General features: G+C 39.0%; 1 protein-coding gene across 2 annotated transcripts in view; it reads left to right on the top strand.

Annotated features, from left to right (window-relative positions):
- Window positions 1–17,960, top strand: part of KHDRBS2 (KH RNA binding domain containing, signal transduction associated 2) — a 374,758-nt gene extending 356,798 nt beyond the window's left edge. For both annotated transcript variants that reach the window (XR_012883163.1, XR_012883161.1), the window contains 3 exons: window positions 11,259–11,299; window positions 12,445–12,536; window positions 14,375–17,960. The gene's annotated coding sequence lies outside the window, so the exon portion shown is untranslated. The remainder of the gene's footprint in view (window positions 1–11,258; window positions 11,300–12,444; window positions 12,537–14,374) is intronic.
- Window positions 17,961–19,648: the final 1,688 nt, after the last annotated feature.

The raw sequence follows: 19,648 nt of genomic DNA, 5'->3' as shown, positions 1-19,648 counted from the left end.
CGTCTTTGCAGAGTTTGCTGTCCAGATATCCTTAGCTTTTGCCTTTGCAGCAGCCTCCCTACCATCTACACCAGTGGTTCCCAACTTTATTTATGCCCCATACCCCTAGGAAATGTTTGATTAATTATAGCACCCCCTAAAAATGTAATATCACATTTGAGGAAGCAGAGGTATAATCTAAAATGTTTGATCCATATACAGTACTGTTGATGAACAAATTGAACTTAAAAAAATCCGACCTTTTTACTTATAAATTGTACAATTATATTCTAATTCATTCATAAGAAAATCAACCACAAATTGTCGCACACCCACTAAAGTTCCATCTTGCACCTCGTGGGGGTTGGAACCCCTGCTCTACACAAATACCTCATCCTGCTGCTATCCTCAATGTTGTACATCAATACAATCTTGCGCCATCCCGTGAAAAAAATATGAATGCATTAAGGTTAATGTATCTTTTTTTAAACTTGGAAATCTATGGGTGACGAATTGCCAACGGATAGCATCCGTCAGAGGCATCCATTATAGCCTTTCAGTTAAAAAAACGTATACGTTAAATTATGTATTTTTTTTACATGGATGGTCTACGGATGGCATGTTTGAGAGGCATCTGTCACAGCCATCCAGTAAAATACCTTTTCTGTTATCTTCTATAGTTTTTAAATATGGGAGTCTACAAGTGTTGGATGGCCGTCAAATGGCATCCGTCAGAGACGTCCATCACAGCCATTTGGTAAAAAAAACAATATACGTTAACGTAAACTTTTTTTTAACATGGTAGTCTACGGATGGCTGATGGATGGCATCCATTGGAGGCATCCGTCAGAGGCATAATTTTTTTTTTACATGTTTGTTTAAAATTTCGTGCCATACATCTCAGGATATGTCGGATACAGAGATAATTTAAGGTAGGACGCACATCAGTATGGTTACCCCAAAAATAATAGTGACCCCAAAATAATAGTGTCTGTCAAGTAGCGCCTCTGAAAACAATAGTGCCTGAGCGATAGTGACACAGATAGTAAGGCTGGGTTCCCACGTAGCGTAAATGCTATGGAATTTCCACAACGGAATTCTGTGCGGAAATTCCGCAGCATTTACAGTAGCAGCAAAGTGAATGAGATTTAGAAAATCTCATGCCCACGCTGCAGAAAAAAAATGCACAAAGTCGTGCGGAAAGTGTTCTGCGGTGTGTTTTTCAATTCCGCAGCATGCCAATTTATGCTGCGTGTTCTGTGCGGAGATGCTGTGTGTTTGGCCCATAGACTTCAATGGGCAGCAGAAATTCTGCAACAGTTTATGTTTTTATAGCGGAAACGCAGTGGAAACGAAGTAAAAACCACTGGAAATCCACAGGTGCACATATACTTTGCTATAACCAATGTTCAACACTAAATCCGCAGGTAAAACAACTGCGGAAAAAATGCAGCGTTTCCACAGCAACATCAGCAGGAAAAACACACTATTTGGTGCAGATTTCTGTGCCAGATTTACCAGCATTTTTCTAGAAATTCTGCTGCAGATTTTCTGTTGCAGACAATTTGCAGCGTATCCTGTGTGTGGCAACATACCCTTAGGGCACGTTCAGACGTGGCGGAATTTTTCCGCTGCAAATGTTGGTGCAGATTTGGGGCAATTACGCAATGAATCTGAACCAACATTTGCATATTTGACAGGTAATTCAGACGTTGCAGAAAACACAGCGGACTTGCCACAAAATTCAGTTTTTGCATTGCAAATGCTGAAATCCGCAGTGAAATTCCGCTTCTTCACCGCAACGTCATCAGCATGCTGCACCTCAGCCTGATTTCCACAGTTATTTTCTGCAACGTCTGAACTAACTTTCCTAAAAATGTATAGAAACAAATGTAAAAAAACGGCTGCTGCAGAATTCCACTTCGGACTGTCCGCAGCAGAAATCAACAGCAATTCCGCCACGTGTGAATGTGCGCTAATAGTTCCCAGATGATAATAATACACCACACAGTAAAGCCTCATTTACACGAACGTGATATACGTCCGTGTGACGCACGTGCTTTCAACGCGGGTCGCACGGACCTATACAAGTCTATTGGGGCATGCAGACAGTCCGTGAGTTTTGCTCAGCGTGAGTGCGCTGAAAAAAACTCACGACATGTTCTAAATTTCTGCGTTTTTCGCGCATCACGCACCCATTGAAGTCAATGGGTGCGTGAAAACCACAAAGGTCGCACGGAATCACTTCCGTGCGAACTGCGTGATTCGCGCAAGAGCTGTCAAACTCTTAATGTAAACAGAAAAGCACCATGTTTACAAACATCCAAATGGAGTGTCTTAGAGATGAGCGAACCGAACTTCACCGGGTTCGGCCGAACTCGTTTTGACCGAACCCGGGAAAATTTTGCGGTACGCGACGTCTGGAGACAGTCACTGTCCAGGGTGCTGAAAGAGTTAAACTTGTTCAGCATCCTGGACAGTGACTTCCGATCACAATATACATGAACGTGTAAAAAAAAAGAAAAGAAGTTCTGACTTACCGATAACTCCCGGCTTCTTCCTCCAGTCTGACCTCTCGGGATGACAATTCAGTCCAAGTCACAGCTGCAAATCACAGGCCAAGCACAGGCTGCAGCCAATCACAGGCTGCAGCGGTCACATGGACTGCCGCGTCATCCAGGGAGGTGGGGCCGGATGTCAAGAGAGGGACGCGTCACCAAGGCAACGGCCGGGAGACCGGACTGGAGGAAGTAGGAAGTTCTTGGTAAGTATGAACGTCTTTTTTTTATTCACAGGTTGCTGTATATTGTGATCGGAATTCACTGTCGAGGGTGCTGAAAGAGTTACTGCCGATCAGTTAACTCTTTCAGCACCCTGGACAGTGACTGACGTCGACTAGCCTCATCTCTATGATGGCGGCTGCGCGAAAATCACGCAGCCGCGCATCATACACTGATGACACACGGAGCTATCAAGTGCCTTTTGCGCACGCAAAACGCTGCATTTTTTGGCGTGCGCAAAACGCACACGCTCGTGTAAATGAGGCCTAAAAGTGTGCCCCTTTTAGGCCTTCCCCCACATAATAGTGCCTTGAAAATAATAAAAATGATATTCACTCTGTGCTGTCAGAGGCCCGGCGCAGATGGCACAATGCAGTGATGTTATTGCACCACCTGCACTGAGCCACGGACATCTTGTGCTGTCAGCAGCCCGGCTAAGTAATTTCCATGACATCGCTGCATCCCATATTAGGGAGGATAGATTCCTGCTATGGTTTTAAACTGTATCCGCATCCTGAGGATGCAGATACAGTAGAAAGTGGTGCTGCTAAGAGGTTTGGTGCAGTTGCACCTTCTACCCTATGGTTAAAGCGGCCTTGGTTTAAGCAATTAAAGGGGTTGTACCATAATAATACGGGGCAACCCTTTATGTGCCAGAGTGGCGAGTCGCTACAGAGATTTTGGACATAACTCAGGTATCAGCTGATTAAAAATCTGTAGACTGACCAGTCATGGCCTTTTTGGCCTCGCAAATACCTGAATCAGGTTCTAAGACTTCTTATAAATTGTAAGAGTGACTTACCGGATATGCATGTAAATGGTGCTGTATAATTCGTTTTCTTATTTCTGGTTTAGAGTAATTTGGATATTTTTCCCAGGAAGGATTGCATGAAAATCTCCTTTAACTAGCTTTTAAAGAGAGCCTGTCACTAGATTTTTGGGCACTAAAACACAAATGTGTGTCGTTATGTTGCTGGAAAATAGCGTCCTAACCACGCACCTCTCAAAACTGTCCATATTAGCATTTTGTCTACAAAGAAGGCTTAACCCCTTCGTGCACCACGACGTACCAATACGTCCTGGTTTGGGGGTGATGTATGGAGCGCGCTCACGCGTTGAACGTGCTCCATACTCTGTGGGTGCCAGCTGTGTTTTACGGCTGACCAACCGGAACTAACAGCCAGAAACAGCGATCGTGCTCTTCCTGGCCGTTTAACTCCCTAAATGCTGCAGTCAATCGCGACAACAGCATCTGAGACATTAATAAGAGGGGGCCCCCACAACGCAATCATGATAGTTTTCATGGCAGCCCAGGGATTAATGAAGGCCCCCAGGACTGCCTTCCCTCTGCCTCTGTTAAGCACAGTGAACGCCGAGAATTTAAAAAAAAAAAAAAGCCAAAATCTCAGTTTTTTGGTCAACTTAGCTCTAAAAAATAAATGGAATAAAAAGTGATAAAAATGGTATATGTACCAAGAAATGGTACCAATAAAAACTACAGCTCGTCCCGCAAAAAAAATGTTATGGCTCTCAGAATGTGGGGAAACAAAAAATTGTTGTTTTTACCAAAAAGTTTAGTTTTTTAGAAGTAGTAAAATATAAAAAAATATATATAAATTTGGTATCAATGAAATAGTATTGAGCCATGGAATAAAGTTTTGTTTAAAAACGGTGAAAGCCGTAAAAATGAAACCCAAAAAACAATGGAGGAATTGCAGTTTTTTCCAATTTCAGTCCGAAAATAAAAAAAATTCAGTTCCCCAGTACATTATTTGGTACTTAAAATGCTACCAATAGAAACTACAACTCATACTTCTTAAAATAAGTCCTCAGACGACTCTACTGATGGAAAAATAAAAAAGTTATTTCTCTTGGAAGGCAGGGAGTGAAAAACGAAAATGAAAAATCAAAAAATGGTTCAGTCCTTAAGGTGCACTGGCCTCGGCTTCATCTGACCACTGAGCATGTGCAGGAAGCTGTTGGACACATCTCAAGATTATTATCTGGTAATTTACATACAGTGCAGATTGTATTATAACTTCTTTTTAGACCAACTACTAAAACAGAGAGTTTTAAATGCATGTTTAGGACACTGAACCCCAGCAGCATAACTACATGCTGGTGGTTAGTGCCCTAAAATTTTGGGTACCCTTTAAATTATTCCAGTCGATATAACACATGAATATTCATAGGGTTAATATAACACCAGAATATTCATAGTGTGCACAAAATCTATATGATAATAATTGTTTCCCAGTTCTTAAAGGGATACAAGTTGTTGAAGTGGATCTGCCTGCTGAGTATGCAGTCCTATGTAAAGTCAGGATCTTACAGCTACAGGTCTGTACTCCTTGTAGCCAAAATGGTAGAAAAACATTTCTTATAAATTATATGTCCGCTGTATGAATAAGGGGAACCCCATCCCCGCTTTTCAGGCAGTGATTGACAGGCTGCTGTGTATACGTGCATTCACAGCACCCTGTCAATCACCGCAAGAACTGGCAGAGGGAGCGCTCCCCTTATGAATACAGTGGTCTCTTAAAGTAAGGTTGCCCATATCCTTATAATTTCAGTAGTTGTGGAAGCTGTGTTCTGCAGTTGCCAACATGTGCCTCGCTTGACAGTGTCTCATGCACACTTGCTCCGCTGTACAGCATCCTTTCAGCTTCCTTTGAATATTTGTTTCCATAATTCTTCTTTTAGGCCATGTATTTATATTATTTCTTGTTGAATATTTGCAAATCAATTTCACAATTTTAAAATAAATCTGAAAAAGCATTTTCCTTAATTGAAGTTTTTTCCAATGAGTTGTGAACATTAAAATGTATTGACAGTATATCAGTGCTTGATAATTTACGTAGGAAATGTTTTGATTTAATTAACTTACATTGGAGTGAGTAGTGTCAATAAATACCATGCTGATTTTTATTCTCTTAAAATATCTAGAACAGACTTTAATCCAGACACCATCTAATCTGTTTTCGATTTGACAGCTTGCAGGCATAGTTTGCATCTATCAACAAAATAATGAATACGCTTTACAAAAACAGATATCAAAATGTGCACATGTTTTAAATCAAGAAAACAACTTCTTATTTTTTTCCTCTATAACTCAAAAGCGAATTTGAAATAGCAAAATAAATTTCTCACATTATCTATTATTTATAATGTATATATAATGCATATTTATATATTGATTTTTGACACAATAACAATTTATCTCCTTAACCCCTTCCCCCTGCTTGCATTCTGGGCCCTAATGACCAAGCCATTTTTTAAGTTTTTCCATCGTCACATTCGAAGAGCTATAACTATTTTATTGTTCCGCCGATGCAGTTGTATGAGGGCTTGTATTTTGCGGGACGACTTGTAGTTTTTATTGGTACCATTTGAGAGTAGATGCGACTTTTTGATCACTTTTTATCACATTTTTTTTAAGTCAGGATTAACAGAAAACAGCAATTTTTCCATTGTTTTTTATTTTATTTTTTACAGCGTTCACCGTGCGGGTTAAATAATGTAACAGCTTTATAGTCGAGGTCGTTACGGACACGGTGATACTAAATATGCGTAACCTTTTTGCTTTATTGTGTTTTTTTAATAATAAAGCCGTTTGTAAGGGGAAAAAGTGGGTTTTTCATTATTTTTTTAACTTTATTCAGCTTTTTTTTTTTACTTGTCCTACTAGGGGACTTTCATATGCAATCATCCGATCGCATTTATAATACACTGCAATACTTTTGTATTGCAGTGTATTACTGCCTGTCCGTTTAAAACGGACAGGCATCTTCTAGGTCATGCCTCCGGCCTTTATTAGGCCCCCGGCTGCCTTCGCAAACACAAACACTCTGCGATCTTATCGCCGGGTGTCAGTGGGATGAGAGGGAGCTCCCTCCCTCTCTCCAAAACCACTCAGATGCGGTGCACGCTATTGTGCACCGCATCTGAGGGGTCAAACGGGTGAGATCGATACGAATATCGATCTCACCCGGCAGAGCAGGGACGCCCCCAGCCCTCAGCTGCCTCTAGCAGCTGAGAGCAGGGAGATTTCACGGCTCCCTGCTCTGTTTACTTTATTCTAATGCAGCGCCGTGGAATAGCGGCGCTGTATAATAAAGCCCATTAATGACCGCCGTGAAAAGGCTAATCGGCAGTCATTAAGGGGTTAATAACCAGTCTATGTTGACCCTTAAGGATTTATATATTTTTTAGTTTTTTCATTGTCACGAACAAAAGACAGACCATAACTATTTAACTTTTCAGTTGACATAGCCGTATGAGGGCTTGTTTTTGTGGGCCGATTTTGGCGTACATAATATATTGCATATGTTTTATTAAAAAAAACATTTGGGGGTGGAAAAAAAAACAGTAACTCCACCATTGTTTTTTGGGTTTCATTTATTTGGCGTTCACCGTGCCGTATAAATACTAACTTTTTTATTTTTTTCCGTCGACAGAGCTGTATGAGGGTTTTGTTTTTTGCAAGACAAATTTTAGTTTTTATTTGTACTATTTTAGGGTACATAAAACTTTTTGTTCGCTTTTGATTCATTTTTTAGGAGGCAGGATGAACTAAAAACAGCATTTCTGGCAGTTTTTTTTACGGCGTTCACTGTTAGGGCATGCCCACACGTGGCGGATTTCCTCCGCAACTGTCCGCATCAATCCCGCACAGAATCTGCGTTGCAAATTCTGCGGCGGATCTGCCCAAAATGTGCAGTAAATTGATGCAGACTAGCTGCTGCGGACTGCGGGAAAAGTGCTTCCCTTCTCTCTATCAGTGCAGGATAGAGAGAAGGGACAGCACTTTCCCTAGTGAAAGTAAACGAATTTCATACTTACCGGCCGTTGTCTTGGTGACGCGTCCCTCTTTCGGCATCCAGCCCGACCTCCCTGGATGACGCGGCAGTCCATGTGACCGCTGCAGCCTGTGATTGGCTGCAGCTGTCACTTAGACTGAAACGTCATCCTGGGAAGCCGGACTGGAGACAGAAGCAGGGAGTTCTCGGTAAGTATGAACTTCTATTTTTTTGACAGGTTGCTGTATATTGGGATCGGTAGTCACTGTCAAGGGTGCAGAAACAGTTACTGCCGATCGCTTAACTCTTTCAGCACCCTGGACAGTGACTATTTACTGACGTCTCCTAGCAACGCTCCATTGACTTCCTCAGTCTGGCTGTAGACCTAGAAATACATAGGTCCAGCCAGAATGAAGAAATGTCATGTCAAAAAAGCAAGACGCATCCGCAGCACATATAACATTTTCATGACAGCTGCGGACTTCATTGCGGAATTTAGAATCTCCATTGAAGTCAATGGAGAAATTCCGCCATGAGTCCGCAACCAGTCCGCCACAACTCCGCAACAGCCATTGCATGCTGCGGACACCAAATTCCGCTCCGCAGCCTATGCTCCGCAGCGGAATTTTCTGCCTCGTCTAAACGAAGCCTACTAAAAAGAAGTGGAAGGCAATGGAGAAACGGCTCCGCTGCGGATTAACGCTGCGGAGTGTCCGCAGCGGAATTCAAGAGCAATTCCGCCACGTGTGGCTTTGCCCTTAGGGCTAAGTAGCGTGATCATTTTATAGTGCGGGTAGTTACAGATGCGACAATACCAATTATAAAGGTCTTTGTAAGGGAAAAAAGCATTTTTGGACATGTTTTTATTTTTTTTATTTTACAAAACACTTTATTAAACATTTTTTTACGGTTTTTTAGTCCAAATTGGGAAATTAAACAGACAATCCTCTGATCACTTCTATAATACATTGTACAATAAGGCTATGTTCACACAGAGTTTTTTGCCGAGTTTTTTGCCGAGTTTTTGGACGCGAAAACTGCGCCAAAAAACTCGTCAAAAACGGCCTGAAAATGCCTCCTATTGATTTTAATGGGAGGCGGAGGCGTCTTTTTCCCGCGAGCGGTAAAATCGCCTCGCGGGAAAAAGAAGCGACATGCCCTATCTTCGGGTGTTTACGCCTCTGACCTCCCATTGGCTTCAATGGGAGGCAGAGAAAGTGTATTTTGCGGCGTTATATGCCAGTGGCGCTGAATGGCCACGAGCGAAAAACGCCGCAAAAATCGGCGTGCAGGCAGAGGAAAATCTGCCTCAATCTTCCAAACGGAATTTTGAGGCAGAAATTTCGCCTGCAAAAGACTCAGTGTGAACATTGCCTAAAAGTACATACTTCGCTATTGCAATGTATTATTCCTGTCAGTTTTCACATTGACAAGCAGCCTATTACGACATGCCTATGGACATTTGAAGGTCCTTGGCTGCCGTTGCAAACCTATTGGCACCCCACGATCACATTCTAGAGGCAGTGATGGGCTTATAGAGGTAGCCGTTAGAGTACACGCTCTATCTGGAATGGGACACAGGTGCGGGGCTTAGATTGGGTCTCCATAAAAAGGTGTCTGTCTAGGCTAAAGCCCCTTAGTGAACACTGTAAAAAGTCGTATTGGTAGTCACCAAGGGGTCATATTATAGCAAACTATTTGATGAAATTACTGAAGTTACATGTGGCTTTGACTTATGTGCAAATATGCTACATTGACCTGTACCAATTTAAAGTGATGTGGCCCTAGTGAAAATCGTTCATTAAAGAAAACCAATGCTAACATGACAAGGAACTGTGTAGTTGTACACTAAAAAGAAAGCAAAAATTACATCTGTCCTATTGTGAACCATCAGTATCATATTTTATTTGTTTCGTTTTTGCAAAGAAGTAGCTTTAAATTTCTATAACTATGCTTGTAGTTGAAAGAGGTTGTTAAGTTTAGAAAATCCATTTCCATGCACTCTTTTAGGAAATTCTGAGTTGTAGAAGGGCATACACTGTTCAGGATCCTCATCTCTTGCTCAGAGTGAAGAGCAGTTACAAAGAGCATCTTTCACTCTGGAGGACCTGTCCTGTCCTGCATTACACAGACAACCCATTGATATGTATGGACACTGTGTAATGCTTAATTTCCCCTGTGGTAGTGCTGTAGGGAAGTTGGAGACATACTGCCATGTATTCCCACGTCTTACAGATGATCACTTGGGGTCCCAGGAGGGGGACATTTGATCAACTTTCTGTCAAGGGACCCTTCCAATAAGTAGAGATTGTCCAAAACAGAGTACCCTTAAATAAAACATCAAACATAATTTGAACAACAAATTTAGTTATTGCACACATTCTCTAAACCTTTAATTTACAGAACTCTCAATGACTTGCTGTTTAGATTGCACTCAGTTTTTAAGTATAATATGCTGTGCTGGTTAAATTCATTAAACAAAAAAATTCTGCCTGCAGCCACCACTTGAGGGAGCTTAGTATCTCACTATATACATAAAGTATTTATTATTGAGCTCAATGGATGCTGTAGCTCCCACTAGTGGTAGCTGCAGGTACAGAGAATTTTATCAAGGGAAGAGAAGCACGAGATTTGAAGCTCTGTAAAAGAATAACAGCTCTGAACACTGTATTATGAAATTATTCTGTACAGAATTTTATACCTCAAACAAAGATTAATTTAGGCCCTGTGCACATAATGTTTTTGCCTACGTTTAATATATACATCAGGAAAAAGCTCCTGACATATACATTAAACATGGAATATGAAGGAAGCCTATCAGTGGCATTCGTTACTCATAGTCTATAATTGTATCTGTTTAACGGATACATCATGAACTCTCATGACGTATCAATTGAACAGATGCAGTTATATCCTATGGGTGACGGATGTTACTGTTAGGCAGACAAAAAATGGACAAAGGCAGCACTTCCAAAAAGTATCAGCAATTTATTCACCCGTGCGACGTTTCAGTCCAGCAGGACCTTTCTCAAGCATAAAAACACACATCAGGTCATAGGTATATAAAAGCTCACAAAGCCCAATCATGATAAAACAGTGATTAAGACAAAAGAAAGTATAAATCTAACTGAACTGCATATTACAAAAACACAATGTAAAGGTACAGACACTGAACAAAGGTGATAATGTGAACATACATAATAGTTAAGGGACTGGTACAGAAATAAGCAGTCCTGTTCTCAAAAGAGTGTTAATAACATAATGACTCACGCAGTTGTGTACAATAAAATAATTGCTAATTATCCTTTGCAGAGACCGGATGGATGAATTCCTCATGAATTATTACTATTAGGCATCCGTCACTGGCCTCCGTTTAACAGATACATCAGGAAGCTCCAGTTACGTAACTTTCCATATATGGACAGTCACACTGGAGCCTCCCAAAGCAGCAGAGGCCGGCCAACCCCCAGACTCTTGTGTCATCCTGTCAAGCTGAAGTTCGGTATGGCGTCCTGCTTACCTTTCCCTCACACCCTCGTCCCTTGCTGCTATCGCAGGCTATCTCGGCCCAGGGAAGCTTTCTCAACTAACACGTTAAACATACGGCATAACATGATATGCACAGGGCTTTAGGTTGGAGGCACACTTTTAAATCTTATTTTTCATTACTGGATTATAAAAATATATTTATCTGTTTTAGGACCATGCTATTTTGAGCCTTCAGGACCATTTTTAGCACACGTAAGTCAAACAGCTTTAACTTATTTTTTTCCTAATAATATTGTGGTACCCTAAAATATACCTTTTATTTGTGCTCATCATTGCCTAGCGTAAATTCTGATATACTAGATGCCTATTAAGGTAATTGGGTTAGGGCTAGCATTACTAGCATGATTAATGGGAAAACTTTTTGTAGGGTGTATTGTTAGTTCATTTATTTTTTAGTATTTTATATATTCATTATTATTATAGTCTGTCCCTCACAAAAGACCTTTGGGGGACTTTATTATTTCATTCTTTTTTTACATTTATTTTTTTCCACTGTAACTAGGACTGCACACCACAGGAGAAATGAGTTTGGTTATAGTGGTATAGTGTATCATGGTATAGTGACTATTGTTACTGTTAGGGCTGTACTGGGTCTAGTTAGACCTAGCAGCTGCCTGCCACCTACTGTGTCCCATCAGTTTCTGTGGCCAGTCACATGAACACCAGGAGGACCATTAGAGGCGGCGGTGCAGTTGTTTTTATTCTATACACGCGGTTTATTGAGCGGTGTGTATGTGGGAACAGAGAAGACAGAAGCAATGAAAACTGCTTCTATCTTCTCTCCAGGGCCTCTAGCAATTTTTGACTGCCGGGTACTCGACACTCGGCTGCCCGATCGCTCAGGCAGACAGCGTATTTTCACGGTGAAGATATACTATGGCATGAGGTTAAGGACCTGGACCACTTGCTAAATATATACAGCGGTCGGTCGGCAAAAAGTAAAGGAGAAAAACTTACACCTTATCAGGTAAATGTATCCAAAAGTCCCTATGGTGAATACATGTATACAATGTATTTCTAGAAATAATAAAACTTTAATGAATATTATTCTCTTAGTTTGCAGTGTTTGTTAAAGAAACATTTCTGCTGGCAAATAAATACATTACATAAATAAGTGAAAACATTCAACATTTTGTTAGTTAGACATTGATCTAGAAAATGTGTTCTTTAGACTGCAGCAGTCTAAAAATAAGTTAAAAATAGCTTTATAATTACATTTCAAGTTGATATTACTGTGCTGGTCTTTTACCCATTATTAATTCTGAAGTAAAATGTTGATATATTAATAATATACAATAATAAATGTTATTCTTAAATTTTTTTTATCTGTTTTTCAGATTTTCTTTTTGAGGCAGAGTTCAAGTGTGATTTCTTTTGGCTGTTGTCATCCAGTTATTTGTGTTCTGTAGTGCTAGTGCTTATCAGAAGGGTAAGTATAATAATGACTTATCCATAGTTTATAAAGGCATAAAGTGTTACCTCTAGTACTTTCTTTTAGTGACATATTGTAAGATACTATACATATTGCAAAATGCAAAATTTCTAAGTACATAGTCTAGAAGTATGAAAAAAAGTACAATGTAAATACCAGTATGGGGAAATAATTGGAAAAAAATCTATTTATTTTAATAAATAAAATTTATATAAAAAAAAAAGATTTAAAGTAAAAAAAAAAATAACATCCATATGTTCCCATTAAAAATACACTTATAGTGTATAAATTAAAAAATAACAAGCATATTTGGTGTAGCTGCATTCGTATCGAACCATATAATAACATTAGAAATGTTATTTTTATCGCACGGTGCTCGACAGAAAAGAAAATTCCCAAAAACAATGGTGGTATTATTTTTTTTTCTATTAACTCCCCCTAAAAGAATAAATAAAAGTTAATCAATGAGTTAAACGTACTCTACAATGATACTGTTTGGAACTATAAATCGTCCCACAAAAAAAGCCCTCATAAAGCCTCTTCATCAGAAGAATAAAGTTATGGCTTTTATAATGTGGCAGTGCAATAACTATTTTTAAATATAAAAGAACAACAATGGCAGAATTCCTGGCCCAAAAAAATTCTTTCCTGCCCTCCCCCAAAAAATAAGTTAATAAGTTAAGCAATGAGTTATAGGTACCCCAAAATGGCAACATTGAAAAATAGAACATGTCCCGCAGAAAAAAACAAGCACTCATATAGCAACGTCAGCATAAAAACAAAAAAGTTATGGCTCTCGGATTGTGGTGATGTAAAAATTATTATTTTTTTCTATGAAAAGTGATTTTACTGTGCAAAAGTAATAAAATATCTAAAAAAAAACAACTGGTATAAGTGTAAACATAACAACCCGTAGAATAATATTAAAATGTTATTTATACTTTACGTAAAACGTCTTGAAAAAAATAGGGTAGAATTGCTGTTTTTTGCTCTACCCGCCCCACCAAAAAGGAATGAGTTAAAAACAAACAGTCATGTGCCTACGTCAAATGAAAAAAAAAAATTTAAGGCTCTCCGTATCAGACAATGAATAAATGAAAAACATGGCTGCGTCCGGATGTACAAAAAAGGACGGTTCATAAGGAGTTAAAGTGGAAACTGTAAGCTACTGTTTCTGCCCTTAATTCTTTTGCGGCTTCGGGTACATTCAGACCTGTTGGACAATTTCCAATGCAGATTTTGCCACAAATTTGCAGCAAAATATGCATAAGTTTGTTACATGCAGATTTTGTTGCAGATTTGCTGCAGGTTTCAGCCTATGCATTGCAAAGGGGGATATCCGTGGTGTACATACACTTCTTCTTCACAATAGAATGAGCATGCTGCGGAATGTAAATTCTGTTTCACAAGCTATTTTAAAATTAGCGCAAATTTTTTATGCCATGTCTGCCCTAAATAAAAGAAAAAGCTATATTTATTAATGGAATTCGCAACCAGTCGACCATGTCTGAACGTGCCCTTATAAATGCTGTTATCAATGTTTCTGTTTTCAGAGACTTTTCAAAGACTCTGTGAGACATCCAACAGCAGACAAAACTTCAGAAATGAAAAGATTTTTGAGTGATATTTTGTCTGACTACTCTCCAAATTCAGCTTTAGGTTTGTTAAAATTCAGTGGAGTACCATTGTAAACCCTTGGCTATGTTTTTATTTTAAGTTTAAGTTAAGGAACTTATGAAGTTGAGTTTGAAACAAGTTTAACTGCCTTTACACTTCATTTAGATTGTTAAAGTTCTTTGTTTACTCATTTATGATTTCATTCTTTTTCTTTATAGGATAGAAGACAAAGCAAATAGTGGAGTTCGGAGAAATGTTTACAAGTACAGCTTCGATAAAGAACTGTCTATTGTTATGTATTAACTTTATATATTTAAAACTATTATTATTTTTTCCAAAACAACTAATGAAACACATGTATATATTTCAAATAGAAATATTTTGGATACAATGGGGGATAATGCGAACAAAACAACCAGAATAGATAACACGAAGCCAGACCTTACAAAGTGTCTTCTAAAGGACCTTCTACACAGGCCAATTATCGGGAAATCAAGCGTTCACAGAAAGCTCGTTCCCAATCATTGCCCTGTGTAAACAGGGCAGCGATCAGCCCATAAACGAGTAAACGCTCGTGCTGCCGACATGATAGAAATGTATAGGGACGAGTGATCGTAGTATCGAGTGATCGTAGTATCGAGCGCTCATTTCCATACACAGCTAATTATGAAAGGAGCAAATGAGCACCGATTAACAAGCTATCTCCTTGGTAGGCACTAGTTTACACAGCCCACATTGGGTCGTGTCAGAAAACCTTAAGACAAAAACATTTTAATCTTCCTTTCTTATTTTTGGGGTAAATATTACCCTGACACTGAGACATGTTTCTTATGCAAACCATAATTCTCCCATTTGGGAATACCTCAAATAAAGAAATACTTTTATCCGGCCCAACTTGCCGTGATTTTCTACCAACTACCATCAAATGAAGACCTAGATGTGCATCTCAATAACCATTTGACTTGATGCTCTCAATAGCTCACCGTGCCTAGGCTGACATAGTTTCCCCTTCATTATATGGTATTCTATTATGGGATCACCTTGTGCTTTAAATTGAATTAGTCTTCTCATAAACATCACCATGTACCAAGACTAGGAATTTCCATTGCTGGATTCAAAGGGGCTTACAAGAGTTTGTGATGTTGTGGGAGGATCAGGGCTACACTATCTTGAATATTTTAAGGTAGCGCATGGGATGCTCAGAATCATTTTATTGAAATTAGCATCCCATGCGCTACCTTAACATATTTGGTGCTCTAGGTAAAGAAAATGGTAATCTGAAATCGATAACTACATGATAAAGTGTGTGCTGCAGGAGCCGAGGTGAGATGGATAATACAAGCACCTGGTCGACATTGAATTCATTCTCCCCTCCCTGTGGAAGTGGGACGAAGGTTCATTTGACTGAAATAGACCTCCAAGATCGGAATATATCTAATTTAAAATTAGAGTTGCATCTGGTGTCAAATTTGTGTACAATTTTTTCTTAGCATTAAAAGAGAATAAAGACTCACACATTGTTCATTGCACTTCTGGTAAAGTAAACTCAAGGAAACATAAGAAAGGTGTCCTTATAATTGCATCTCCATGGACAAAATGCATATACAATAAATACAAAATTACTAGGTAATGTCTGGAGTTGTTTAAAAGTGACAACAATTACCATTTGCATAAAATATAAAGGGAAAGGGAGATCTTAGTCTTTCTTTACATGAAATTAAAGTGGTGACTTTTTCATAGTCCTAAATATAAGGAAAAAGCCTCTGTATGAAATTAGAGGCATACAAAGATACATTAGGGCCCCATAGAAGACAATGGGTGCGCTATTACTTCTCCATTAAACTTGAAGGTCATATGAAGCCATAATATAAACATGTGCATGAGCCCTATTTAGAATGGCAGTAAAGACTTATAGAGCTAACATTCTGCAGCATCGTACAAAAGTTATCACTCATTGTCCCCAGTGGGCCCACACACTAAATTCCCATTCTGAATGTTTTTGGAGTGTGGAAGGAAACCAATGCAAATATGGGGAGAACATACAAACTGTGTAGATTCTGCCCTTGGTCATATTTGAACCAAGGACTCCATGGCTGGAAGCCAACACCGCAATCTAGTGGGACATCCTGCTACTAAGATAACTTTTAACTTTTTTCCTCAGATTCTAGTTAAACTTTAACCCCTCTTGCCGCAGCCATTTTTCGTATTTTGTTTTTCGTCTTTAACTCCCCACTTTCCAGAAGCTATAACTTTTTTATTTTGCGTTGAGGGTTTGTTGTTTGCAGGTCAAGTTGTTTTCATTTCATTCAACCATTTATTGTACCATATAATGTAGTGAAAAAAATTTCTCTGTGGGACGAAATGGGAAAAAAACAGCGATTTCTAAATTTTTGGGTGGGTTTCGTTTTTACGGCGTTCACTGTGCGGTAAAAATGGCATGTTAACTTTATTCTGCGGGTCAATACTATTATGGAGATACCAAATTTATAATGTTATACTGTTGTGATATTTCTGACTTTTACGGATGTGGCGATACCAGTTGTGTTCACTTTTTTTTACATTGCGCTTGGGGGGAATTTTTTTTTTAGCTTTTAATATTTTTATTTTTTTATATATATATTAAAAAAAACTTTATTTTACTTTTTTCACTAGTCCCTTAGGGGACCTCATCCAGAAATCTAAGATATTGCAGTATATTGGTATACTGACAGTCTCCTATAAAGCCCAGTGGAGGCAGGGCTTCATAATAGTTCAAAGATGGCAAACCAGGCATCCATTTGCACCCCGCAATCTCATCGGATGGCGGGAAAAAGTAATGCAATGTCACAGGGAGCCACCCCCTGTTTCTAACGGCTTAGATGCCGCAGTCACTTTTGACCACAGCATCTAAGGGTTTAAATGAGCAGGGTCCAGCTCGTTACACTGAAATGTCGGCTGTTACAAAGTCATATAGAGCAGTCTCAGCCCATGAGCCCACTCCATACTCCCCCACTCAACCTCTGCCGTATATATACACTTCAGATGTCAGAAAGGGGTGAATGCTTTTTGTATTGTCTTGTATTGCATTGTATTGTATTTTTTTGTTTTCTTTTTGTAAAATATTTTTTATAGTTTTAGTGGCTAAGAAGGTTAGTCACTCTATGGCCTTATTCACACAGAATTTTTTGGCGCTGATTTTGATGCAGAAACTGCGTTAGAATCTCGCGGATGTAGGCGCTCGTGGGAACAAAAAGCCACATGCTCTTTCTTCCCCCGGTTCCGTCTCTGGCCTCCCAGTGAAATCAATGGGAGGCAGAGAAAGCATGTTTTGTGGTGTTTTTTGCTCGCACCGCTCAATAGTCGCGGCCAAAAAACGATGCAAAAAAACCCGACAAGTGCAGGCAGGTCAAAATCTGCCTCAAAACTCCTGAAGGAATTTTGAGGCAGATGTTTTATAGGTTTATGCTACAGAGTTGGAGAAGAAAATCTGTGTTTCTACCTCAATTTCTTTATAAAAACTTAATTGTTAATAGTATATTAATGATAACTACATGTTAGATCACTGTTCTACAGTAAATATATATGCAAAAGTAAAGACAGTTCCATATTTTACCACTGCTTTCTAAATCTCTTTCAGACACAGAAAATAGGGATTCGATGTAGCACAGTTTTGTGCTGAACTAAAGACATTGCATTGAAATCAGCTTGTTATTGTACCAGTAGTTAAGATCCAGCTCTGTCGAAGTGTCTGTATATTTTAACTACATAGTCCATATGATTTAATCAATCATTGAATGATTTTGTATAACTAAAAATTTTAATAAATCCAAGACAATAAAATTATTCTTTTTTCAAGTTCCTTCTAGAGTCTGTAGATTTTTTTTGTCAATTTTCTTATACATACATTTAAGGGTTAGCTACTGGTTATGTGAAATCCCTATAAACAAATGTTGAAACTTTATTTTAATGTCTCTGAGAGGATGAATGAGTTATGAATAATATAACCTTCATCATTTGTTTATCTGCGCATCAACTCTATTCCCCCTGTTGTTCTCCTTTTGAAATCTAGACAATCTCCTTGAGCTAAGTGGCTCTGAATAAGTGTGTTCATTGTGTTTGCTGATATCCAAGATCTGTATAGAATATAAATCCCAGCCCAGTGTTGATAAATCCCCTATGAATTCTGTATTTTCTTACAAGTGCAATTTAATCAAATAGTGATTCTCAACTAGTATACCTGAGTCCTTTTCCCTAGCATTTCATGATTAGTTACTATCTATCTATCTATCTATCTATCTATCTATCTATCTATCTATCTATCTATCTATCTATCTATCTATCTATCTATCTATCTATCTATCTATCTATCTATCTATCTATCCAGGGCCGGCCTTAGGTTGGATGGCGCCTTTTGCGGGAGTCTCTATTGCTGCCCTCCACAAATGTAAATTATCCACATATATAGACACGCACATACTGGAACATATATACTGTACATACATAAAGACATATTTAGATATACTGGCAAATATATATATATATATATATATATATATATATATAAAATCCCAAAAAATGAAATACCCAAAAAATGAAGAGGCAGCACCCCAAGGAAATTGGTGAAAAAAAGTGGTGTGTTTATTCACCCCAGGCAGGCAACCTATGGTTTCCGGTTGTTTCAGTTTGGATTCCGTTCATGGGTTCCACTGACGGAAAGCTCACATAGAACCCATGAACGGAGTACCAATGCAGATGTGAACAAAGCCTAACACAGTGATAACTCTCTAAGTACAGATAATGTAGTAGACGTTACCTGCAGTCCTATGTAACTCCACACATAACACTCATTGATAACTCTCTGAGTACAGATAATGTAGTAGATGTTACCTGCAGTCCTATGTAACACCACAGATAACACACAGTGATAACTCTCTCAGTACAGATATTGTAGTACAGGGTGGGCCATTTATATGGATACACCTAAATAAAATGGGAATGGTTGGTGATATTAACTTCCTGTTTGTGGCACATTAGTATATGGGAGGGGGGAAACTTTTCAAGCTGGGTGTTGACCATGGTGGCCATTTTGAAGTTGGCCATTTTGTATCCAACTTTAGTTTTTTCAATGGGAAGAGGGTCATGTGACACATCAAACTTATCAAGAATTTCACAAGAAAAACAAGGGTGTGCTTGGTTTTAACGTTACTTTATTCTTTCATGAGTTATTTACAAGTTTCTGACCACTTATAAAATGTGTTCAAAGTGCTGCCCATTGTGTTGGATTGCCAATGCAACCCTCTTCTCCCACTCTTCACACACTGATAGCAACACCGCAGAAGAAATGCCAGCATAGGCTTCCAGTATCCGTAGTTTCAGTTGCTGCACATCTCGTATCTTCACAGCATAGACAATTGCCTTCAGATGACCCCAAAGATAAAAGTCTAAGGGGGTCAGATCGGGAGACCTAGGGGGCCATTCAACTGGCCCACGACGACTAATCCACTTTCCAGGAA

The sequence above is a fragment of the Rhinoderma darwinii genome, chromosome 4, assembly GCF_050947455.1.
Source record: "Rhinoderma darwinii isolate aRhiDar2 chromosome 4, aRhiDar2.hap1, whole genome shotgun sequence".
Lineage (NCBI taxonomy): Eukaryota > Metazoa > Chordata > Amphibia > Anura > Rhinodermatidae > Rhinoderma > Rhinoderma darwinii.
The sequence above is the reverse complement of the archived record's forward strand: the minus strand, read 5'-3'. Positions and strand labels throughout refer to the sequence as shown.